This window comes from Corvus cornix, chromosome 1A (assembly GCF_000738735.6).
Source record: "Corvus cornix cornix isolate S_Up_H32 chromosome 1A, ASM73873v5, whole genome shotgun sequence".
Classification (NCBI taxonomy): Eukaryota; Metazoa; Chordata; class Aves; order Passeriformes; family Corvidae; genus Corvus; species Corvus cornix.
The window spans coordinates 25493972-25521294 of NC_047057.1; the positions used below are offsets into that span (position 1 = coordinate 25493972).

Sequence of the window (27323 nt, forward strand, 5' to 3'; positions counted from 1 at the left end):
CTTCCTAGTGTCACCAAATGTCAATAACCATAGAAGCAACTTCTGTCTCAACAGATACATACACACAGTGCCAAAAGCAATGGCATCCTCACATACAAAGCCACACAAAATAGCTTCAACAACTGCAACTTCTCTTAGTTTTTACAGATTGCTGAAGAGTGATTTAATTGCTTAAAAAAGTGATGGTATCACCACTTGAAACAATAAACATTCTGCAAGCAATTACTAAAACAAACTACATGTCCAAAAGACAAGTCCTGAATACAAATTATGTATTTATATGCAAGACATGCAACAAGTACCCCTTCTCATACTTGAATATACATGAGTATTATTAGATATTATGCTTCCCCAAACTAAGGTCTCTATTATGACAAATTATTTAGTATTTGTTTTGAAACAGACTTTTAGAAGATACTGTGTTACCTTCCAAATACTCAAATTTTTCAGTTAATCAAAAGCAAATGATCCTACGCTACACACACTCTATAGATTCAAAAAGACACTTGTCCATAAGCCTTACAATGAACAGACACATAACAAAAGCAAGTTGTTCAACTCAGTACACGTAATGCCTTGAAACCTCCGGCTGGTAGTGAATGCACCTGCTGTTCTAGCAGTTATTAACTGATGGTCAGATTAGATAACTCATCCATTCACTTCCAGATGATCTACCTAGATAGAGCTCCATAAAGAGGAATATCTCACTCAAAAAAAAAAAAAAAGCAAAAAAAACCCCCAAACCAAACAAAAAAAATACAACCAAAAAACCCCCAAAAAACAAAACAAAACAAACACAAAAAAAAACCCAAAAAAAACCACACCACCAAAAAGTTTTCTTCTGTAAGCTTTCTAACTATCTGATAGACATACCATACACAACAGCCTACCTGTACTACTATTACATTACACTCAGGTTATTTCTGTCACATCTTAGGTACACCTGCATTTTTTTAAAACTTGGGAGAGAAAAAACACCTCTACTTAAATGATATTTTTCTTAACAGAGTACATAGCTAGCGTATTTCAGCCACCAGGATAACAACCTTCATCAGCTACATATGAAAACAGGGACCAGAAATCCTAATTCAAAGTGCCAATAATTACAGCACTTACAATTCACCCTGTGGCATGGAATGTGATTTTTATCAGTGTAAATGGAATAGTTTAAATTTAAAACAACAAAGCAGCTTTTAGATTAGTGTTTTCCAAAAAATGTAAAGGAAAAAATTAACTCACCATTAATGCTTTGGAACTAATAAGTCTAATTTTTAAGTGTAGTGAAGCAAATGGATATTTTTGTACTGATGTGAGTAATTAAAGTACAAGAGCTTCACAGACTCAGAGATGTAATGCAGCCCTTTTATCAAAAGCAGTCACTCTATCTCAGCCTGACAGTTAACAGCATATGATCTAGTAAACAAATACTTTCACACAGTACAAAAGTGCCATTAAAGGCCAGAACTGTCAACACAAATTCCATTCTTGCAAGAGAAAAAAATATATAAACTGTTGATCACCTCTGGTTGCCTTAACTAGCATGGAGGTTGTCATGGAAACATTTCTGTGAAGTTCACAGTGATGAAACACAAACACTTCCAGTTTAATTGCTATTAGGTTTAGCATACCAGAGTTTATTTATACTCAAAGAGCATTATGATAAAATGCAGTAGAAAGTAAAGCTAGCAATGATCTGGCATAATAAAGCCAATGGATTTAGAAAAGAAAAAAAAAAAGGAAGAAAAGGAAAATAAAGCCAAATAAGATGGCCTTTTTTTATTAGGCTGAAACCCAACAAAAGTGAATTACCGCTTTGCCAAAAATATTAATTAAACTTTCAGCTAGAACATAACTTGTCCATGGCAGTTGTAATGTAACTACATTAATATACTGACATGTGAAGATATTAAAGAAACAAAACATCTTCCAACAAAGCAGTATGTATTTGAACTACAATATATATACAAGTATTTATTACACAGATTCAAAACAAATTCTTTAAAAAAATTGCAGCATCATGTTAACTTCTGTGGCACACATCATGTGAATCCCATGTACTGGCAACCTCTTTTTTCCAGATAAAATAGACCTAGTCCTGCTATTTTCTTACCAACAGAGTTCCTCCAGCATAAATGACAATTCTGTTGTCCTCGCAGACAAATAGAGCCCAATGAGATTTCAAATAATAGCATTGACTGACTACATGAATGTAAGTCAGGGAGAGCTTAATTTTATTTCATTACATTTAATGGGGATTCACTTTTATTTTATTAGAATTAAACAAAATATAGAGATGCATGCAACTTACTAACTAAAATCTGCAGGTTCCTTTCATTATAATCCGATTTCATTTTTTAATAATACTACATTCATTCTTAGTGTGTGATTTAAGTTAATGCAAAAGCTTTAATAAATTCCAGTGACTTTTTATCTGTTTTCATTAGCAGAAGTTTACTCAACTCAGCTGACAGCCTGCAACACTGAGAAGCTGAACAGAGGTCAGGGCTTTGGAAGAGGGACTGGAACCAGTCAGTGCACTGGAGTAAGTGCTGAGGGCATAAGGACAGAATGAGGATTCAGTCATGGTGCTGGGAGTGTAGGCTAAACATGGATGGGGAGCAGAGAGATGAAATCAAGTGGGGTGTGTACACTTACTTTACAGACATGGTCAAATTCCTGGCTGCTGACTCTGGCATGTAAGCACGGGAATGCAATCAATTGCCCATAACCTGCCATCAACTTTTTTTCATTCACATGGGTGATATGTTTTGAATGAAGGTATGGAGGGGAAAATGATCTGTAATAAAATAACTATATTTTGAATAATTTTCCACTGCCTGCTTGTTAGGTCTAATATCAAAGTACAAATACATTCATCTTTACAATTACCATATTTATGCCTCTTAACACTGTTTTTTCTTTTCCCATTTGCCCATCCTGCATTTATTCAATCTCCACTTTTCTTCTTGCTGAAGTTCCTGACAATCATCACTCTCCCCAGCTAGAAAAGTTATCATTAATGAAATTTTTAACACTGAATTTTAAAGACCATTATTAGGTTTGGAATGAGTACCTTAAAAAGGGATTAATAAAGAAAATGGAATAAGGATAGAGTTGGTGTTTCAGATTACCAGCAGAATCAGGAAAGTATCAGAGTTGTAAGTTTACATTCTCAAGATTACAATTACCCCAAAAAGAATATATGGATTCAAAATGAATGTTAAGATCTGGAGCAACCTGAAAAATATGACAAATATTTTTGTCAAGTAGGCTCCTATCCATCATGTAGAGATTAATTTATTTCATACTGCTTTCATTAGCTAGCTATACCTCAGCTCCTACTACATAATCTAGCTTCCAAGATGCTACTCCCTGTTAATTAATAATGTGCTTCTGATCTATACAAACATTATTTCTGTAAAAATTACTGAAGACAGCGATTTCTTTAACCACGATACACTATTCTGCAGGATTATCATGGTCATTACTGAAGAATAAAGATGTGCCCAGTTCTGCCACCATAACATATTTGTCTTCGGGTCTTCTTCCCACAAGGAAGAAACATGCAGATGAGTGTCCCATTTAGTTAAAGCCCTTTTCTCTTCTACTTCCATGAGTTATTTTTTCCTAGGGGCTACAGGAAAGTTGGTTTGTTCTGACAATATACATACAAATAAGCTCTGATATACTCAAATTAAAAAAATAATTTAGAAAGAATTTGTATTAAGACGTAAAATATGAAAATCATGTTGGTCTTCATTTCTTCTTTCTTCAAGACATGAACAGGTCCCTGAACAAGATCTCTGCTCTGCAGAGAGGATCTTTAGCCTTTCCTTCAGAGGGAGCTCCCTTTCCTGGAGAAGCCCAACAGAGGCTCTACTTCCGAACTCATGGCCAAGAACTTTGAAAATAAACACCAAGACACCAAACTTCTTCCAAAGTCTTGTGAGGAGATAACAAAAATAAAGATAGCATGTTCTAACTACTTCAACATTTTCAACTGCTACATCCTCACATAAAGTTGTGCGACACAGGTGGTACTGAATGTATAGCTTGCAAAAGGTATGGATACTGAAAATTACATCACCACCTGACAAGGTGGTATAGTCTCCCAGCTTACAGAAAATGTTAAATACACATAATTCCCCATAAAAAGACACTTTTGAGAGTTTTAATGCATCCATTGAACAGGTGTGTAACAATTGTTCACAATACTTTACGAGACTTACGAAAATTTATCATTAGTCCAAGTAATACTTCAGTATTTATTCTCTGGTGTTGTCCTAGAGAGTGTTTGATAGAAGGTTATGAAATCTAGAACTGTTTCAACCTCTGCTTCAGCAGTGAGATACCAGAGATACCTTTTCTTGGCAGAAGCCCATTGAGAAAAGATTAAACAAATGTCACCTATTTTTAGTTCCCTCTGGACCTAGGAAGGATGTCCCACCACAAACACATGGAGGGAAATCACAATATCACAACACTTGGAGGAGGTGATCTTTTAATAATAGCCAGCTTTCTTGGGCCCCTCTTCCCTCCAGGGCTTTATGATACTCTACCAAGCAGTCCTCTGAAAAGGCCGAAGTCTGCTCTCCTGAAGTCCAGCGCAGTGAGCTTGTTGTGCATTCTCCTCTCTGCCTTACGGATCTTGAAGCCTACCATTTCATGGTCACTGCAGCCAAAGTTGCCTTTGGCCTGCACACTCCCCACCAGTCCCCTCCTAGTTAGTGAGAACAAGGTCCAGCACAGCACCTCCCACCATCAGCAAATTTAGCACTTGGAAGTTATATCATCAATGCACTTCAGGAAGCACCTGGATTGCTTATGCCCTCCCGTGTTGTCCCTCCAAACAGTTACTGGGAGGTTGAAGTCTCCCATGAGGACACAGCTATTCCTATATATCTATAAAACGGCCTCATCCAGTTGGTCTTACTGGTCAGGCAGCCTGTAGCAGACCACCACGATGTCACCTGTCCTTGCCCTCACTTTAATCCTCACCCATGAACTCTCTGTTGCCTCCTCCTCCATCCTGAGGCAGCGCTCCAAGCACTCCAACTGGTCACTGACACACAGGGCAATGTCCCCTCATCTCCTCTGTGTATCTTGTCCTTCCAACACTCCAGCCACAGGAGCCATACAATCACGGTTTACCTTGTGGTTTTCTTCCCAATTCAAAGTAAGACTAGTGTAACAGACAAAGCCTAGGAAGGGCCAGATGGGAAAGGGTCTCATAGCCTTAGCCAATGTGAGGGGAAAGCCAGGACAGCCAAGGAGCCATAACCATCCTTGATTGCTGCAGTGAGGAAAGCTGAACAAGGAGAATAAGAGCACGATGTTTCAGTGTCACATAAACTAACAAATACCAAAAAGGAAGACAGAAGAAAGAAGACCCATTGCACACTTTGGTAACCTGTCTACTAGAAACAAGCTGTCCATGAGGCCACATTCCCATTCTCTATTTCAGCTGGAGAGAGCAATGAATGAGGAAAGGAGGCAGATGTGACTGAACACTAAGAAGTGAGCTAAACCTGCAGCAGAACTTCATGATGAAGAGGCCATGCAAGCCCAGAAGAGCAAAACCAAGAGTCTGTGACTGTGAGAGAGCTGAGTTCTCTGACAACTTTATTCTTGCTGTGTGAAAGGTGAAGGAGCTGTGGGGGAAGCCCCACCTTTCTTTCAGTCTTTGACTGGCCTTTTCTCATCTGTTTCCATATCCTCAACAGCAAAATATATCCCTAGGCACACCCAAAACACACTGCTTCTAGACAAAAACAATCCCTTTGAGCCAATTCCAGTGCTCTACATCCTCTTGGCAATGAAGAGGAAAGGGGACAGAAGAAAGAAGAATGAATCCCAGTAATGGGTATCAAGATTGCTTATTACTTCCTTGCATAATAAAAAAAAATTTTTCCTTGCATAATTAAAAAAAAAAAGAAAATGAGATATACTGGAGCTGGAAGTATAACTCAGACACACTCCAGTATGCTAAGTCTTAAATACACTTCAGTACAAATGAGAAAGAAAAAAAAAACAAACTACACTAATGGAATCTAGAGCCTCTATATCACTGCCTCCAAGTGATTGAAATCCCTTAAATTATAGGCATTTGTTTCCCAAGAGATTAAATAATTAAGGCACAAAAGATGTTAAGATTATGACTGTTTACCTCCTTGGTGGCAGCACCTTCACAGGTGAGCAACAACAAGCTCACTCTCACTTTTCCTCAAATTAACTTCTCTCAGTAGAATGATATTGCAAGAAGAAAGGATGGTATCTTTATTTTTAAAATTTTACTCGTCATATTAATTAAAATCTGCATAGTCAATTCATTTAAAATTTCTTTGTAGCACAATGGCAGTCTGTTAGAGGCAGCTCCAAAAACAAAAATGAAAGGAAACAAGCCTCCAAGAAAAATAATTTATAATCTTAAAAAAAATAATTGCAATGTTTTTAATACTGTCGCTGGCAAACCCACACTAGCAAGTTTACAGTTGATGTGTTCCAGACTACACCAAAATTATGTATGTGTAAAATGTTCATAATATAGAATAAAACATCTAAAATTTATTAAGGTTTCATGCTGATCCTTCAGTCTGGCAAATGTTTGTAAAATGAAAAAAAAAGAAAAAAAAAAAAAAAAGACAGTGTTAAGTAAACATTTCAGACCTGAACCTTCTTTATATGCCTTTGAACCTTTCCTTTCATGTGCAATACCTGACAGCCCACTGAGAATAAAATGCTGAAAGCCCCAAAGATGGGTAAAACAGAATTTCTGACTCAGGAAATAAAGATCAGCTGAATATGATTCCCATATGGCAAACCAGATCAATGGAAAGCAAGACCAAAATTTACAATATCTATACTGTGCAGTACAACATGGAGGTTGTCTTTTATTGCTGGTAACAAAATTCCCAGTGGCCAAGAATAAAAGCAAGCACAGAGATTATACTTCCACTAATGGTGATCTCTAAAACTACACATTGATAGATTTCAGATTGGAAAAGGAAAAAGAGAAAATTTTGAGCTTTTATTTAGTGTTATGGAATACCAATCATCAACTAGAGCAATCAACTTTCAGCACAAAATCCAGGATTATTAATATAAAGGCATGTTTTCAAAGCCAAAGGGGAAAAAATCTCAGCAGCTTGGATTACCTGGTATGAAAAGAAACACTCTTTGCTGTAAAACTAAAACAGCTTCAAGGCTACTTTTGTGATAGCATGCGTGGCTGAATGTGAGAGAATGTATAACAATATTATTACTTTTATTTCAAGATTTCCTGCAAAACCTCAGGTCATGCTCATGAAGACTTTCTTAAAAAGCAGTGATAAATCTGCTGAATACTTTTCAGAACTTGAAAAAAGAGCAATGGGAAGAGGGGAGGTAATCAAGCAGTCCTCAGTGACTGAACCGGCACAGCCATGCTCTCACTAGGGTTAGCAGGAACCCTCTTGTCAGGAACCACAAAGCACTGTGCCTAACGATCTCTGGTGGGGTCTCAGAGGGCAGATGGGAATCACAAGTCTGCAAGTAAAGAAAAAAAGATCCAGCTTTTCAGATTCCTCCAATACACTTCAGATGGAAGCACACCAAAGAAATTCTTAAAAATAAAACAAAATGGACAACACTTTTAGTAAATATACAACAAACCTGACCAAAGTAGAAAGATATAAAATCACTTTCAAGCTTCAGTAAAATATTTGCTCAATTCTAGCATAAAGTCTCAACCAAAAAGAAAAAAAAAAAGGAAAACCTCACAGCATCTTGGACCTACCTCACACTGCACTACTCCACCACTTTCCACTTGAAATTAAAGATATCCACAATAACATGAGAGCCCTGTTCCAGGTTGTCCATAGATAGATAAGGGTGGAGGTAAACAGCAGGAACTACACAGCAATATTGTCGTCTCTATCCTTCCGTAAACAAGCAAATGAAATACTCTGACCCTATGTATGAAGAGAGATGATTTGCCTAAGAATTTTCAAACCATTTTTCCCAGTAGGTGGAAACATATCCTATATATGTAAAATCATGTCCATAGCAGAAATTCTACCGGCATTCAGCCTGGCTGATCTTCACAACTCATGGTTTCACAACTAGTAAGCAATGCAGTCAAGTCAGTCCTGGCTCTGAAAACCTAAAAACTTCAGCATCTTACTGGGGTATTAGTACATATTTTCCGTGGTACTTCATCACCAATGGTGTGACACACATTTAGCATAACCTTCAGCTGCAAATGCTGCCACTAAAGATTAATACAGAAACAGCAAAGAACGATAATACTTGAATAAATTTATGAAGCATCCTCTTTCCCAAGAGAAATGGTAAAGGAAGACCTCAAAAAAATTCTGGACCCCAGAAGATTACCACTCACCTGGGGGAGGTGACTCTCCCCTTATCTCTAATAGCACACTGCTGCTCTGAGCTGGATCACAATTTTGTACAGTTGGCATTGTAGAAGATAGCGTATACGCTCCTCTAACAAGCATTGCTCTTGCCTCCTTCCTTGGGCAATATTACCACTCATTTAGGCCAACTGGGATATCATCTCTCTCTCAGCCTTTCGACTCAAGCATCTAGGTCCTATAGATTCAAATATTTTCAAAACATTTACATGCAAATATTGTAGGATCTTTACAAATACTACCTTTAAAGTACACCTCTTCTCTCAAAGTGTACAGCTATTATACTACCATCGCTCTTATTTCAGATCTTGTTCTTATCTTTTGTTCCAATCTTGACAAACGTAATCTCGTTCCACTGACATAAATCCAGTATCCCATTATATATTAATCACTTATCTTCCATGTCAAAGCCTTCCTATCATCTCTTATTCCATATCTAAAGGTAAACTCCCTTCTCCTTTACGTCCAGGCTGCCAGCTTCCATCACCTATGTGTTATTTTTTCAATTAAGTGTCTTCAAGCTTTTTATCCAGGCTGACACCTCACACTGCTATGAACATTCACAAGACTAACTGATTAACGTCTTTCAAACTGCTTTGGCAGGAGACCTATGGAAAATTTTAAAACCGATTATTTGTTGGCATGCTACGACAACTCCTTGTTTTTGTGTTCCCTTGCCTGTTTCTAAACATTGCCTCTACCCATGTATGTAAATTGTCCTACTTCTGGGTTGGGACCCAGCAGTTCTCTGTTTGCACAGCACCCAGTGGTGCCCTTCCAGTTCATATCCAGGTCTCCAAAACACTGTCAAAGGAGAGGCATGAAGTTAATGAACATCGATATGCCAATAAGCACACTAAGCACTGCCCTGCTTCTTGCAAAAGAAAAAAAAAATAGTGGTCAAATCAACATTGATACATTTCCTGGTTGTAAGGTACTGCTAGTATAATTCCTTCAGAAAATTTAAGTGTGTGTTAGAAAAGTCCTTAAAGCACAATCTGTAGTATTCCAGTGAAATCTACTTTGAAGTCCTTAATAATGTCCTCTTGCAAATAATGACTCTCAAGTGTTAAAAAAACCCCTTCTCCCAGTGGGCTTTGTTATGCCCTCATAAGATGGATTGACAATACTCTATTACCAAATATCTTCTCCCCATATAGTCTCTTTTCCACATAGCTTTTTAAGAATGCATCAAAAAACATTGATATCAACAAAAAAAAAAAAAGGAAGGAAGGAATTTAGGAAGATATCTAGCTTTGTTATTCCTATTTAAGATATTTTTATACACCCAATGATATGAATTCCCAGTTTAAATACAAAATGTTTATATTCACCCCATTAGCCAGAATAAATACATGTCTTTTTCAGAGGCACAACTTACCAGTCTTGATGCAGATACTACTACTGAAAGCAAAACCAGCAACTATGTCTCAAAGTAGGCCCCTGTATTTCTTTGTATTTAAAATTTTTTTTGGTAAGGTCTCATATAGTATAGCAATTAATAAGTATAATTTCCTGTCTTCTTAATCATGCATTTGTTTAATTTGTGTTTTATCAGTTGGCATATTTCCTCTCAACTTTGTAAAATTTTTGATTAGCTTCATCGTTTACTTTCACAGAACTAGTAGGTTACAAATATTCATGATACATCTCAGTTATAAAAAAAAAACAACTTAAAAATATCATGCTGTTCATTTCAGCTCTTATTATTTTTTATTACTTTCTCATAATTTAAAAAAATTCCTAAAATCAAAGTTCTTACAGGAAATAAGCAATACCATCCAATGAAAAAAAGAGCCAAACCACGGAAACTGTTACCATGTAACACATAACTGCGGAAAAAGGGTTTCAACTCTCACGAATCAGATCTTCAAGGACTTTCAGTATCTTAAAACACATCCCATCTCTCTCTCACATTTTTATCACTGTGGCATAAAAATAAAAAAAATTTAAAAAAAAAAAATTAGAGACACCTCCAAATTGTAAACTGACTTTATTTCCCATCCCTCTTATTCTTTTACAAGCTCAGTTGTGTTCCTACCACACCAACTTCCCCACAGCATGCAAGATCAATGCCATTCTAGCCTCTTCTCTGATGAGCCCCAGCTGCAGAGGATGGGAATCCTGCACACTGCAGAACATGTGGGGTACCGAGTTTTAATAGCCTGATTCTGTAGCACTGGTTTGGGAAGTTTTTACACATCCCATTAATTATAATAATATCAGTGAGGCTTACCCAGCAAACAAGCCAAAGAAGCTGAGCTCTGCAAGAAGTTTTTCAAAGGTATAATAGAGTTAACCAAAGGGCATTAGTAAGTACTGAAGGAAAAGCGGGGGGAGATAATAAAAACAGGCAATCAGCTACAAAACATGGTATGAGACTTGAAGGCTACCATTTCCTCTTTCAAGCATAAGATTGATTTTCTACTGCATCTCTAAGCAAATTACTTGAATCTTTAGCCTTACAGAAATCAGGTTCCACTTTAACTTTTTCCTGATACATCTGACATTTCAGCTGACAAGAGGCACTTTACATTGTACAATGTTTTTGGTGAAAATGAGATGATTTCTTGTACTTCCACTGTATCTTATGCAGCTTCTTCACTCTGCAGTATACCTCTAGTTAGACAGAATTGTTAGGACCCTCCTTTGTTGATGAAATACTGCATTTTTAAAACCCTCCCCATCACTATTAGGATCCTCTTTAAACAAACACAAGAGAAAAGTTAAAAGTGTACAAGCAAGAAAAAGCATACAGAAAAATTTGAGCTACACTCCTTAGCATTAGAAGTGCTCTCGAAAACTTCCAAAAGCAAAGATTAGAAAGGATTACAGCAGAGGAAGGTTTCCTTGACCCATATTCTGGCTTCCAGAAGTATCCCACAGACTGATTACAGGGGCACACTTGCTCAGCATCTCAGCCCTGACAAGCCACTGCCACTGTGCAGGGCATCACGTGCCTTGCCACAGCTCTCATCCAAAAGCTCTGTCCTGGCTGTCCAGGAGGGTACAGCTACAACTATAAAGCTCTAATTTTTCCAATACCTGTACACTTTTAACAGCTGAATATGAAATGAGTTAAAGTACTTTGGGGAGCTAGAAGCAAGTTAAGCTGTCTGCACAGATATAACCTTTGTATTTTCTGAAAATTCTGTAACAAAGAAAAAGCATCATAATCCCAGAAGTTCAAAAACCATAAAAAAAAAGTCTCAGTAAAAAATGGAAAACAGAAGTTCTCTCTTCTCTCTCTCTTTCTTCCTACTTTCATTATCAGCAGAATTATATTTCTTTCTTCCTGTCTCTCTCTCTTCTTGTTGGGTTTTTTTTTGATTTGAACATATTTTCCATCTGGCCTGTCTTAAGATTTCTGAACTCTTCTGTCTGCCCGTTATGTACGTAGGTATGTGAAAATTACTAAACTGCAAAGACTAGGGGGTGGATTATGTGTTATTCATTACACAGTTACAATTCAGCTTTTTTGTCAACCACAAATATTTGTGAGACAGCAGTGAAATGTAAGGTACCAGGATTCTGAGTTTCTAAGAGCAGCACGTAGTCAGGCACTTCCAAAGAAGAACTGTAACAGCATCTTCCTTTCCATCATCAGCCATGACCTGGGCTCCACCCTGTAGGGAGAAATCACAGGCTCCTACTTGGGCCAAGTTAACCATGCCCATTATCAGTACGAGACTAATCCTTTGTAGTGTGGGTCACACTGTATCAATGTGACTTATCCAAGCACCCAGAGGGGTCTGTGTTTTCTGAAAGACACTGCAGCAACGCAGATGGGCTACAGATCTCCCCAACTCCGGATCTAAATCGTATTTTACATTTTGCATTAAGTGAATTCAGTCAACATTTACCCACCCATTTTACAGGTAAGATAACAGTTATCCTTTAAAGAAAGGGTACTGAGCCTTAATGAACAGTAATTATCACAAAAGGCATATACATTTTAAAAACATTCAAGGTAAGAGATAGGCTTATTATTCTTGTTTCTAATAAATCTGCCTTAAATTAAGGTAGTTGAATGAAAACAGGATAACCTTTTTCTCTTTCTAAATTAAAAAAAACATGAAAACAAGAGCTCCCACAATGGGATCTACAGCAGGTGCAGAAATTATGTTTCATGAAATAAATTTGCAATGCCAAGCATTTATTCCGGTTTGCAGTCTTTTGTTATTGTTTTCAATCTTATTTATTTGTTTATTTAAATCCTTAAGTTATTAGTGGTCAAATTTAACATCCCATACAAACATACAACCATCAACAGAAGATTAAATTTAAAAAAAAAAAATGCAATAGTCTGCATGAGATTATACTGAACTGCAAACAAAAGTGGCAAAAGCAATTAATCAACCTTAAATGAGCAAAAGCTCTAGATCAACAACGTGGCTTAAAACAAATTAAAACTTTGCAAACGGTCACAGAAATGGCTTTTTTTTATTTCAATTATGCTGAATTTTAAGAGTCTTCAAACTGTAAAAATTGCCACCCAAAGACAGAAAAAACACAGCTTATGCAGATACTCACTATATATATTTTCATGTTGCTAGAATTTTTTTTTAACTTCTTCCCACCAAGAACAAAAATGCAGGCCTTCAGGGAGTTTACAGCTACAGAAGAAGCAACACCAATAATGTTATATTGCAATAATCAAACTGATCAAGTCACAAGTACAATGCATATCACAATGATTTGCAGAACAGCTAACATTTGGGGTTTCTTTTACAGAGTTTAGCTTTTGTAGTTTGCTCGGAGAGTTTTTACCACAAGTACTTCAGAGCTGCCAAGTAAAATCAAGCAGGACAATTTTCATTTATGCAAAACATGTTTTGTGGGAAAGACATGGTTGAACTGGAAGCAGTTTGGGTACAATTATTAGCTGTTTTACACAGTTCTTATTACTAGATGCACAGATGTGAAGTAATTTTGACTTAAAGAATTTGTTTTAATGCATTAGAAAATCCCAGAATGAATTATGAACATTTGAACAGTAGCTAATTCACTTTTCCCTCAAATTTTCTATGACAAACTGAGCAGTACAAACCACAACCTCTTTACCCAAAATGCACAGAAGTTTTTGGAACAATGAAATGTAGTTGATGTGCTTCAGCAATAATAGGGCTTCACCTTTCAAATATCACATCCACATTAAGCCTATAGAAACACTGTAAGACATATCAAAAGGACGGATCTCTTTCTGCAGGCTTTTAAGGAAACTATTCCCATTATTTCTATAATTGAAGCAAACAGGAGATTTGGGGGTAAACTCAACAAGCATTTTCCCAAATCAACATAATCAATACTTTTTTCCATTCTTTTCTATTTTTAACTGGATATGGCACTTTTACCTTGAAATGACCTCAAGATGCACCAGGGGAGGTTCAGGTTGGACATCAGAAAGAATTTTTCCATGGAAAGGGTTTTTAAGCATTGGAACAACTCCCCAGGCAGGTGGTGGAGTGACCATCCCTGGAGGTGTTCAGGAAACAAACGGACATGGCACTTAGTGCTCTGATCCTGCTGACAAGGTGGTGATGAGTCAAAGTTTGGACTCAGTGATCTTGTAGGCCTTTTCCAACTCAATTATTTTATGATTCTAAGTCCCTTTTAGAGCTCAAAGGGTTACACTACAGTTACACCTCAATACAGTATTAAGCAAATTAACAGAAAAATTATGAAGAATGCCTTGCACAAGAAAAACCTATCAAGGCAAAACACTGACACTTTCCTAAAGAATGTATTTTCTCATACATCTCTGTTCTTAAGAGCTCAGGTTAAAAGCATAACGTGAACTTTTGCCTCATGCAGTTAAACTACCCTTTGTGTGAAAGGCTAATTTCAGAGGTATCTAATTTCTCCATAAAATAATTTCTGCCCACATTTAAATAATTCACAAGGAAAATGGACCGTCTGCTGAGAGAACGGTAACATTTGTTTAGAACAACCAAAAAGCCAGATGTGAGCAATACTGCAACACCAGTGAAAGAAATTGACTTAGCTAGTTTTTCTCATTTGGACAGTATCTCATTCACTGGGTTGTAAGCATCTTAATTTTTCTTCTGTGTAAGTGTCAGAGCTACCACAAGCCAGCACAAAATTCAGGCAGTTAGTGAGGAACACCGTAATCTCTGAACACTATCAGCAGTGTAAAAACCTGTTTCTGCTCTCCTTTTTCCATGCAATCTTAACTTTTCTGGGGGAAACACTTCTAGTCATCATCCAAGGCTCTCCTTTAAGAGAGACCAACTTAGTTCTTGCAGCTACTGTGCCTGGAGTAGGGCTAATTTCTCTGTCTACAAAGCATCTCAGCAAGTGAATGGAAAGCAGAGGATGGATTAAATTAGATGACCAGAGTTTACAGTCATTGAGCTCCAGAAAGCAATTTACTGGCATTCTCTATTTAATTATATCAACACCTCATAGCCATTAATGAATTTATCTTTACTGTACTGAGATTAAGTAACTATCATAAAGTACCACAAGTATACATCTGAGCCAAGAATTATAAATTTAGGAAGGCACTCTGTCTATATCATCATCATTCTTCACAGTGTTAAAAGCAGTTAATTTCAATTTCACCCCATGAGCTATGACTGCTGCCCCCTTCCCCACCTACTTAAGATTAAAAATAATGTTTGTTTCTCTCAGAGCCATTCTTGCCCACATTCATACGAATGTATTCACCCCTGACAGCAGTTTAATGAACAGAAGAAAAACAAGTGTTTTTCAGCTATAGGCCTGACATGTGAAAAACCTGTTCCCCCTCTTCAACCCACAATGTCCCCTTGAGGAAAAAGGGAAGACAAATGAACAACTGGGGGGAAAGGGAAAATGAAAGGAAAAAAAAAGAAAAAAGGCTCTGAAGAGTGGGAAAAGAGCTATCTACACTAACAGGAGAAAAAAATACAAATTTAAACAAAGGCTGTCCACACTTACAACACTCATCTTTCTGGGGTTTTTTTCCTGACCCTTTTCCTGGTATGAAACTCCACTGCCTTCACCACTGTTTAGAGCAGTTTCAAGAAGAGTACAGGGAGGCAAGTTCTGAAATTCTTTCCATGTATACCAAATTCTACATATATACTTAGGTATCTGGTTAAGAAAAAAAAAAATACAAAAAATGCTTCATTTTAATTTACAACTCTAAGCAAACCTGCATTTCTATCAGGCAATCAAAGGAAGACAAACTACAAACTAGTATTCACAGAACAAAAGCACCAACATTTGTCATTGAGGAAAATAAATCTTTAAAACTTATAAGCTAATGTTCCCTGATGACATCCAACACACATGGCCCATGCCTGTATATCAGAAGTTAAACAAGAAAGTAAAGATTTCTGGGAGGCTTTCAGTTTTGTGCCTAAAATCTTGGGTTTCTTTTGCTCTCCTTGAAACCTAAAGGAAGAAAGAATTGTGTTTCGTCTGTTATATCCAATACACTTTCTGTATTTTTGTATGCATCTAAATTTAAAAAAAAAATCTGGAGACAGTCATTTGCACTAGGTTAACAATTACCTATAAGAAAGATACTGGAGAACAACATAGATTTTTCCAATATACTGTATAATCTTCCACCAGCAGGCACACACAAAACAGAATGAGAACAAATTATATTCAGATGGTACTAATGTTCAGGATTTTAATATTGCTGTCCTTACTATAACTATATAAAACTCTCTGCATAAAGGTTACCTCTAACACATCTTCTAACTCTTAAACACATTAAAAAACATCCTTATTACACTGTACATTTAACCACAACACAAGAAAAGGTTAGCTCCCAATAATAACCTTATAAAGAAAGCACAGTATCAGTTAAATGGATTTTAAGTAAGGGTCCAAGATCATATTAGACAGCAATTATAAGCTACAAATTGTATTTTATATCTTCAGCAAGAGGTGGCACAAGTCTTGCTGAGTCAACTCTCTGCTGTAAAACCTCTTACCATGCTTTAAATGCTGCAAGCAGCTGTGCCCTGAGGGGTTAAACCTAATGCTAAAGGTAAAGACTTGAAGAGTTGAGCAGGTATCTCGTGGCCACAGATCTACATGTGCCAGTCACAGGCAAATATACTGTACTGTGCTTGCCAGAGAAGGCCAGGAGTAATAGATCAAGTTCATCAGCTGTTGAGGAGCCTACCAGAGGTGCAGCAGAGATTAACATTGGTTTCACTGTGCCTACAGTGATCTGCACAGAAAAGGTGACACTGGATGATGACTCACTATTTCCAAGCACCAAAGAAAAGCGTTAGAAGTGTTTCTCCCAAACAACACCTCCTAAGAAAGAGGCCCCCAAAGCGTCAGGAGTGAAAAGGAATGAAAAAATCATCCCAATCAGTAGGCCTCAAAGAAGGAGCTATGTCTTCCTACAGCTCCCCAGCTTATCAAAGCAGCCATCCTTGCAGCCTGACCCAGAGGGTCACCCACACCTGCCACCAGCCACTGCTCTCCACAGCTGAGCTGCCAGCACTTACCTCATCACCTCAGCCCCCCCAGCCCACAGCAAAGCAGGGGGACCCCCAGGATGTCCTTGCTGGCGGAGGTTTCCCAGAGGAGCAGCTCATTCCCTCCCAAGCATGCACTGTGAGGCTTGGGTCTGTGTCTTGTTTTGCTATTGAGGCATTCCAGGCTGTGTCAGTTTGGATTGCAACATAAATATTGTGCAACTGCAGGCTCCTTAGTTCCAATTATGGTAATATTGCAGGTGACAATGCAAAAGATATTTTTAATAGTCTCTGGTTACATTTTGCTCCGACTCATCCACATCTTAGAAAAAGAGAAAGTCAGCTAAAGCAAATTCTGTTGATAAGTGAATTTGGAGCAAAACTGTAAGCCTAACAATGACTTGGAAAAAAGGGTCTTCCCCATTCTGATAGTAATTTAGTGTTAGCAACAACGACCCAAATGTCAGTCATTGGATACAGAAGAACGCTTATAAAATTATATTTAAGTGATAATAATATTCAAACCTCTAAATATGTAAGTCACAAAATGAGCAGGTGCCTATATATAATAAGGCTAATAGTTTCAGTTTAAAATTTAATTCTAGTTACTGAAGACAGGTACTGAAACATATGTTAAAAATAGCACTTCAGTTAAGTCTAGGACAGCAGGTACCACTTTCACACATAATCGAATAATAGAGATGTATTCTTCTACTGAGTCACACAAAGATTTAAAATGCGAGTGCTCAGCCTGCAGCTCAGGAGGACCAGTCAAGTATACAGCTTTCTCCATCTGCCACCTTTCTCAGGCTTCACAGTAGCTCTCCTCTTTTGTGACAATCAAATAATGAGGAGGAAGAAGAGTCTCAAGAAGTGAGAGCAATGTCCAACTTATAGCCATACACTTTCTAGATGAACATATAGCAAATTACTGGTGTTCACACACTGCCCGAAGCTCCTGGGAAAAGCCAGATTTGCTGCATATGCATATTTGCACCAATCATGAGGCACACAACACCCTACAGCTACAGCACGTGGAATGTCATGCCCGGTTGCCATGCCTGGCTCATCAGGCTGGACACTTTAAAACAAATATCTGCATTCATGTTTTCAGGAATGTCTCTTTCATATGTCTTTGGATCCTCACCAATGATGTACCTGAATGCTGTATATTTTAAGATTCATTTACAAAATAAATGAAAGAGAACCTTTCAAAGTATTTAGATGTTATGAAAAAGTCACTTTAAATATGGATTTTTCATGTTAGTGGTGAGTTGCTTCAGAGCCTACAAAACAGTTGGGATAACAACTTTTATTGAAAGAAGAACTGAAAACACACTGATTTGACTTAAATATGCACAAGCAATCCATCAGCTGTCTCAGTCTAGGTGGCTTTGAAGAACACCCAAGTAGTTGGTAACTTCTCAGTGTCAAAAACCTGTTTTGCACAGGGACATACAAATACATTGAAAGTATCAACCAGCCTCAGCACCTAAGCCATAAAAACGAGTCTTCATATCAACTTCAGAGAACTTGGGATCAGGGATCAAAGTCTTGGATTTTTCAACACAAGTGTGTGGCCATTACCTCAAGCACATCTTCTCCTGAAGCCTGAGACAAGCCAAGCCACAAGAAGGGTACCGGTGTGCTCCAGGAGCTGGAAGGCTCAGTCTGAGCAGTCCTGACAAGTGGCAATCTGTCACCAGCAGATAGAACCCCTCCATCACTCACCTCTCCAGGCCCCACTGCTAAACCAAGCACACCTAGACTTCACAACCACCCCAGAGGACAAACTGAAGCTGGAGGATGGCAAGACACAGTCAATCTGGAAACGAATGCTAACCTGGTTTGGAAGCATCCTTCCCTCATTTTTTCAAGGAAGAATTTGGAAGGCCCGGTTTTCCCATCACAACCCATTAAACACCTGTTTTTACATTGTAAAACACTCTCCAGCATGGTAAGTTCCTGCCTGGAGAACCACATTCCTCGAACACATTCCCTGTTTTAGCCAAGGATTGACTGCACTCTTCTTTAGAATATTTTCTGTCCCATAACCTGAGATGCAATAAGCCCACTGGGATACATTTATTTTCTTTCTGAAGGCCTTGGTCTCCTTCCCGGAAAGCTGTGGATGGAAACAGAAGCCCTTTGATGCTTCACAGACACATGTGCACAGGCATGGACACCACTCCAAAGCTGCACAACTTCACAGGAGAAACACTGGATTCATCATCAACTGTCATTATCTAGCACTGTCCTTCAGTGATACACAAATATTTTGACAGTTTTACCATTCTTTTGGTTTCTCTGTGATTTGAAAGCGTGGTCTGATTCCCAGATTCAAAACCAAAAAATAATTTAAAAAAAAACCAAACCAAACCACACCAAACAAATCCAAAAACACACAAAACAAACAAACCAAACCAACAAAAAAATCCTTAACCAATATTTTTAAAGGGTTTTCATTTCACAGTTCATACGATGTGTATTTCTGGTTGCTAAGGTATACTTCACCCCCTTTCCTGGTCAATAATAAATAGAGGCTCAAGAACAGATCCAGAACATCCAACGCCAAACACCATTAACTCTTTCACAAGATGTCAGTCTCTTAAAATAGAATTAAATACCAGGTTAAAGTTTCAGTCACAATAGAATTAATTCTTCTTCTAAAGCAAAAGAATGTGCAAGAATTTATTGACACCATATGAAACTTCTTCTGTATATTCAATATAGTTATCTGTTGAATTACTGACCATACATATTCTTCAATGTACGCTGACAGTTATTGTGTACTGAGAACAATTTACAGGCATCTTCACAACATTAAAAGTAATTTAAATGCACTCAAGACTGGTAACAAATGGGTCTGAATAAATTTCTGCACAAAAGCATTTTATGATCTTTAGCAAAGTTCCATCCTAATATTTTTACAGTTTTAGCACCCATATGTTCCACTAATTGACTTTCAATGAAGAATGATTGTTGCCACATATCACGGAGTTCTCAGCACCCTTCCTCTCATCATACTGTATCCATGGTATCATTTATTCCTTATTGGATTAAATACGTTATTCTACAAAGATGAAAACATTGACACAATCATAAAGCACAACAGTTCGGCAGATACGTGTATCTCTTCAGTCTGTGCACACCTGACTGCACCAGGTTTTCATGTTTTCATTTATAGGTCATGAGACTACTGTAACTACTGTAATGAAACCACAATCCTGTTCGTGTTCTCTCACAGAAAAATGTCTTGAATCATAGATATTTTCAATTTCTCTGTTTTAGACTCTAAAAAATACTAGCCTCTGTTTTCTAGACACTTTTCTTCCCCTTTGTTTTCAAAAGACCTCTGTCCCCCCTCTGTCACATTAATAAAATGATACTTTTTCTCAGTATTTAAAAATCAACTTTTAATGCAGCAACTAATAAGTAATTTCCAAAGACACACACTGGAATTAACAAGATCTAGTATTTAAAAAATAGCAGCCTCAACTAGGGCCAGTGGAACCTGGTGTAACTCCTGTGCCTGCCACGTGCATAAAGCCAGCATGCAAAAAAGTTCATTTTTTCTTCTCATAGAAGAAGTGAAGAAATGTATTTTCTATATTGGGCATCAGATGAAAATCACATTGCTCTTTCTTCTGAGAACTTGAGCCCCTATTTTCTGAGCAGCTGCCCACCTCCTGGCAGTGCTGCCTGTACCTCTGCTGGCTCCTGCCTAGCCACATGTTTTCTCTGGCCTTTTTCCCCCTCACCTCCCAACTCTCCATGGCTTGTATGTTGTCCCTCTCCTTTCTAAAGCCCTTCATGGCTTCCCACCACTAACCCTTAAAATTTCCTCTGTAATATTTTTATGTGGTAAAACTTACCAATTTCTGATCTAATTTCCAAGCTGTTAAATGTCAACTACAGGTTTTATTACACAGGTATTACCTACCACTTGTTTTACCAGGTGGGTTACAACTCCAGAACAACAATATGCCCTCTCAACATCAATACTAAGGCTTACAAAAGAAGAAATCAACAATGTAATTGTGAACATTTTTTTATAAGACTTAGCACTGACAGCATGGCAAAGTTTAAATGATGTTTACCTCTTTTACATTTTCTTCACCATTCCTGGGCAAATTCAAAATCAACACCTGATAGATACTTAAAGTATCGTGCTTGATATAGCTTGGCAACTCTGAGATTGTTTCTCCAAAACATATATATACAATTTGGTCCTGTTCAACAAGAAATGTAATATCACAGCCATTCTCCTTCCTTCTCTGAAAGGACAAGATTGCAAAAATTATAGTGGCAATATCCATCAAGATTAGACTATTTTAATATAAATATATGTCAAAAGGTAATTAGTCAAATTACATCAAACACATGATTTCAAATTGCATCAAATACATAACGTATCATGTTGGTTTAGGCTGAAATACAAAAGCTGAATAATGGAATAAATCAGCGTTTGAATTTACTTAGAAGACAAATTCTGACCGAAGTTGCAAAATACACATCACATTGTGAGAGAAAAAATAAATTATTCTAATACGATCATCAACCAAACATCAACCTTAAAAGATGTAGGATTTTTTTTGTAACAATGTAAATACTTATTCACAGAAGTATGCGCCTAGAAAACCATAACAACTTTCTAGTTATACATAACGATGTATTCCCCAGCCTCAAAACATCACTCTTCAAATGAATTTCCAGTTTTGGACCCAACAGTAAAGAGTATCTCCCACTGGAACAAGGTTGGCACAGGCCCAGTGGAATCTCAGTCATCCTCGTAACATCCTGGAGGCAAACTGAAACAAGACTGAGACCAGCAATTTACAGAAATACTTAATATGATGCAATTTGCAGCCGTGTCTGATTCACCACAGAGGTCCAAAGGACCAGCTCACTGAGCAGAGGACTTGCAGTGCGTGCCCCTGTGGACCCTGCAACCACCAATGGGCTGGAAACATCTTAAAACAGAGATACTCCACCACCTACTTTCAGTAGCTGCTGTCCATATGAAGCTAAAGCTCCTTGGTAAACAAGCAAGTTCTACAGGTAAGCCAAAGCCAGCCTGTGAACATCAAGGAGGGTTCTCTGTGACTCAGAGGGTTGTATGACGGAGATCTGTAGTTTCTCCTTTCACCCCAGAAAGGACATCACACAGCACTGGAAGGGGGGTGGAGGGAGTGAGCAGGGCAGAAAATCTCCCTTCTGCATGTTGAATGAAGGCACTGCCTGTCCTTTAAACCTGTCTGTTGTTCCTCAGCCTAACTAATTAGAAAGTCATCTGTTACCTACAGCAAAGCCCTCTGCCACCCAGCAGAAGAGACCTCCACACTCAAGGCATGTAGAGGGTACAGTCCACCATATCCAAGGGAATTGGCTCTGTCCCCAGCAGACAGCCTGACTAACCTATTTAGTCAAGTAAGAAACAAACTGCAGCAAACCCATTTCCAACTACAGATGTGTGATTACTATTTGCAGGAAAAAGAAACAACTAACTAAACGAACAAAAAGTTAAACCTACAATGTTCTTATTCCCTCTCCTCAGCAACCTCTACAATTTTCTAAAAAGACTTAAGATAGTAAAGAGTTTAAAACAATATACTTAATATTTAACTTTATTTTTCTTAGAACAGGAACTGAAATAGTTATATTAAACACAATTCCACACATAACTCATTCCTCAGAGTTCAAATGTAACTTTCTAACACCATCCCAAACTACACTTCGGTGAAGCAATAAACTTCATAGCAACTGTTCATTAAAGAGATTATTTTCAGCTACTTCAGTGATGACAGCATAAGCAAGCTATTAGTGGCACTTTCAAAACCTCCTTTCTGACATAAAACACGGTCTTGCCCTTAAATGCAAACCTATCAGAAATGGGATTTTAAAAAAAAAAGCAGAAAAGCCAAAAGAGATGCAAACCTTGCAACAAAGGATAGATGCCTCTTATAATTTGCAGTGAACATTTTGGAAGATTTTTAGAAGTAGTAAGTTTGATTAAGCTACTGAAAGCCTCAGAAAGGAGAAAAAAGATGATCAGTGCTAAATAATACTAGTGAGACTGGTCCTTGTTTTTATGCTGATCTAGAAGTTTTGAGATTTAAGTTTAAAGCTACTCTTGGAAATTATTACAGTAACTATACTTATTCTGTAAAGGAACAAATGTGGAGGAAAGCCTTCAAACAACTAACAATGAACTATTCTATTGCAATTTTAAGATTAACTTTAAGAGGTTAGTTTATTACAGCTAAGCCTTTCTGTAATTTCATTGCTAATATGAGGTTTTTCTGGTGCCAGTATTTTGCACATACAATCAGGAAAGGTATCAAGTCAAAACAGGGAACAGGAATCCAAATGACAAGTCTTTCTTCTAACAAGGATTAGTTGAGAGGTATGCTACAGTGGCCGTGGAAAAAAAAAATAAGACAATTTGCATTACTTCTAGACCTATTAGCTGTCACAAAATTTTAAAAGAGTAGTAAGTTCTGGTGTACAGAAAATTATTCTTTTTCAACAGAGTTGACAGCATTTTCCAGTTTGATTGTGATTTGCATTTTTCTCCAGTCAAAATCATTCCATGGGTACTTTTCAGTGACCTATGTCCTAAATCATTTTCATTTCATATGAGCAAGTGACCTCTTCACAATCCGACCAACAAAGAAAAAAACATGATGACTCCCAGGAGCCATTTATTTTCAGTCACCATCACAATTTAATTTCTCCAAACTAAATCTGGTAAAAATAGAAATGGAACAAAAAAGTACTCCACGTTCAAGAAATATTAATTAACCACTCTATCAGAAAGATAAATACCAGCCCTCACATTTCAATGATGAAAAACAAAGAGGTTAAGTGACATTTTCAATGACACATAGCAAAACACTGCCACAACATGGATCACATCTCAGAAGTTTTCTATTGTTTTCAGCCCACTAGCCTTGAATAACTCCTGTGCATGCAATGCTGAATCAGGTACATTCCTCAGAATACAAAAAGCTTATTCCAGCTCACATAAATCAGTCCTAAAAAAAAAAATAAATTATCTTATTCTACAGTAATTTTTTTAAAATATATTTAAGTCCAACAATAACTTTTCCAAAAAAATAATGGAGTCTGACAGGAATGTTTCTAAGCAAATACACCTTTATTCTTAAAATGATAGTCCCAACACATTATATTATGGAAAGCATTTAAGAAACGTACAAGCAACAGATGATTACAGAAAAAAAATCCAACCAATAATAAAAAAAAAAAAGACAAACACCACCAAATAACAAGTCATTTCAAAAATCTGTAGAACTATTCACCTGACTACTGCACAAACCCTAGTGCATCTTTGAAAGAGTACCATGTATTTACTGACTGAAATGTCCTGAACTTAGTATATTTCTTTTACTCTTCCTCACACTCAAATGCACTCTAATTTGGTTATTTTACACAAATCTTTACTAAACACTAAGCACCAAAGCATTTAGGTTTTTTCCTCTCTCGGATAATATAAACACTGCACTGTAGCAAAGATCCCGTGACACAATGTAAGAATCGGTCAGGTTAAACTAAAAACAAAGAAATACACAAATATTTATACAATTGATTCTGCTTAAGCTTCCTCGTAAGGTTACTGTTAAACCTGAAAGCCCACACCAACAAGGCCTCACATGAAGCAGTGTATTTCAGGTGTTAGATATTATCAAAATAAATTTGGATGTCTAACTACATGTGTTTTGGAAATACTATATTAGAAATACTCTTTCCTTTCCCTTTACCTTTTACTGATCTACTATCCTGAGTAATTAAATGAATGATTTAAGTATGCAAAAACTCTACAGAACAAAACCGTTTTTTAAGAATTACATTAAAACTGCAGATTACTACAAAACAGGGGTAACGTTGAGTCTCTACATTTACATGAACAAATTATTATCGTCAAGAAAAAACTTCTAAAAATACTAATTTGAACGTTTAAAACCATATCCTACTTAAAAGGGTTTAGTGTAGCATTAGTGAAACCAATTTAATAATTAATCATATTTTCTTTAGAGTAATATTACTAGCAGTAATGTTTTCCCTTAATGGCTTTAAATTACTTAGCACATGGAAGAAAAAATTTTAAAACTGTCAAAATCTGTTAAAACTTTGTCTCTTCTCCAACCCCCCCCCCCCAATTAATGTGGGGATATAGACACCATGCGCAACTTCTGAGTCCCACCTTTGTAACAAGATTTCCAAGGGCCTGATCCAAGCCTGTGGAGTCAATGGAGCAATTCGTACTAGTGTCAGTGGAAAAGTTCCCACTCTAGAGTTGAGTTTGGATAGGGGCTTTAATGCACAGAAAAGACCAGGAAGAAAATCCTCTTTGGAAGAGGAACTTCTGTGTTTCTCTCTCGGTAGGACAAGACTTGGTAAAAGTAGAAGCGATTCCCAGGTAGAGGATACAGCCCGTTCCTCCATCTATAGCTCTGCACTCTTCACTAAAAGAGGACAATACCATAAATTCACGGTGATTACTTTTGAGATTATTTTTCCCTGGACAATATACCAGCAGCCCACTTTCTGTCTGGACTATTATCGCAAATTTTAGATGAGCGTTTTCCTGCCAGCTCACACCCTAAGCTTTGCCCCTCTCGAGTAGCTCCATCCCGGGACCTTACCAGCGCTCACCAGTGTTCTCTGCCAGCGGCTGCGCTGGGACAGGGGCCCGCTGCCTGCCGAACCTGGCACAAGCCGAGCTACGGGAAAATAACAAAACCGCCTCACGGACTGCCTTTACCTTGGCCGTGCAGGCTCCGCCGGGCGGCACAGGGCTTTCCGGCAGGTTACGGGAGGCCAAGAGCGCTGCCGCCTGCGCACCCCGCGCTCGGCGCGGCAGAACGCGAAGCGGAGGCGCCGGCGCTCGCCCTCCCTCCTATGGCTGCCCTGGCACTCCCGATGGCACGGCAGAGTCCAGCCCGCTCCAAAACGGAGGCTGCCGCGGCCGCTCCCCTCTCTTCAAAATCTATCACGCTTCCCAAACTTTCCAAGTCCCACAGCCCTCCTCAACTTCAAAGCCAATTTTAAGGGAAGGCCCCCACGTAACAGGCACGAAGGCCGCCTCCGGAACCCCGCGGCTCCAACACCATTATTTATTAATTCTTGGATTTAGGCATTTTTGTCTTGGGCGAGGGGACAACACTGTTCCCTACGCAGCCCAAAGAGCGCCCGGGGGCATCGCTACCCCATGGGCACCTCGGCGCCCCTGCGCTTCTCCTCCCACGCCAGCGGGGGCGCCCCGGGGCAGCGCGGCGCGGGGCGCCCCGAGGGGGCGGCCGGCAGCGGCCCCTCCGCGCGAGCAGGCAGGCGAAGAGGCGGGGGCTGGGGTGCGCCTCTCCCTCCAGCGGGCAGGCGGGCAGGCAGCACACAAAGGAGAAACGTGACACGTTTCTTCACCCGGGCTGTCTGCTGGGGAGGTCTCGGGGAAAAAGAAGAAAGAAAAAAAAAAAAAAAAAAAAGAGGGAAAAGAAAAAAAAACAACAACAACACACCACCACCCAAACGGGGACGCAAACGGCGGGCAGTCGAGCTTCCCGCACACGCTCCTTCGGCAGCCTGGCCCCAAGCCCTCCCCGCCTGGCACTTCCCTACCCATGCGGGGAGGCTACAGGTTGTTTGTTTTTAATTACGCGGGGGTGGGGGGTCCGCGGCGCTGCACGGCTCTGAGCGGCAGGAGGGAGGCCCCGCCGACCCGCAGCCGCTGCGAGTTGTTTGGGGGGAGCTTACGGCCGCTCCCGCGGCCGGCCCGGCCCGCCGGACACGGCCCCAACTCTGGCCGGGGCACCGCAGCCTCCCACCGCCGAGCGCGCCCCCGCCCCCCGCCGGCGGTGCGTGTTTGGGAGCAGTGCCATCGGGTGCCGGGAGACCTGACACATGTCACTGCTGCGGCCGCGGCGGCCGCGGCCAAACTTTCCCGCGGCGGCGGCAAGTCAGTGAGCGGCGGCGGAGGGGGGTGGAAGCGGGTGGAAGTAGCAAGTCACACCGGGGAGCGGAGGGAGGAGGGGACGGGTGTGCGGGGCGGGGTGGGGGGGTAGCACTTACCGGGAGGAGACACCGTGCAGGGCGTCCCGGCGAGCTGACACCGAGAGAAAGGGCGAGCGGAGCCGCGCGCAGCCGCGGGCACATGCAGAGTCCCCGCGGGCGGAGCCGCCGCGCGGGCCGGGGAGCGGGGGCGGGCGGGCGGCGCGGAGCCCTCCGCGGGCGCGGAGCGGCGGCGGAGCCTCGCGCCCTCCCGCCGGCTGGTGCTTGCTTGGCGCTGGCGGTGCCGCTCTCCCTCCCCCGGCGTGCGGATCCGCCCGTGTGCGGAGTGTGCCGCCTGTGTGTATGTGTTTTGTTGGGAATGCAAAAAAAAAAAAAAAAAAGACGAGGGGAAAAAAGAAAAAGAAAACCCCTCCGCCGCACACACCGGGTGCTTTGGAGA

General features: G+C 39.4%; 1 protein-coding gene across 1 annotated transcript in view; it reads right to left on the reverse strand.

Annotated features, from left to right (window-relative positions):
• The window catches only part of FOXP2 (forkhead box P2), a 408353-nt gene extending 381288 nt beyond the window's left edge, over positions 1-27065 (reverse strand). The window contains exon 1 of the mRNA XM_039571412.1: positions 26945-27065. The gene's annotated coding sequence lies outside the window, so the exon portion shown is untranslated. The remainder of the gene's footprint in view (positions 1-26944) is intronic.
• Between the last annotated feature and the right edge of the window lie 258 nt (positions 27066-27323).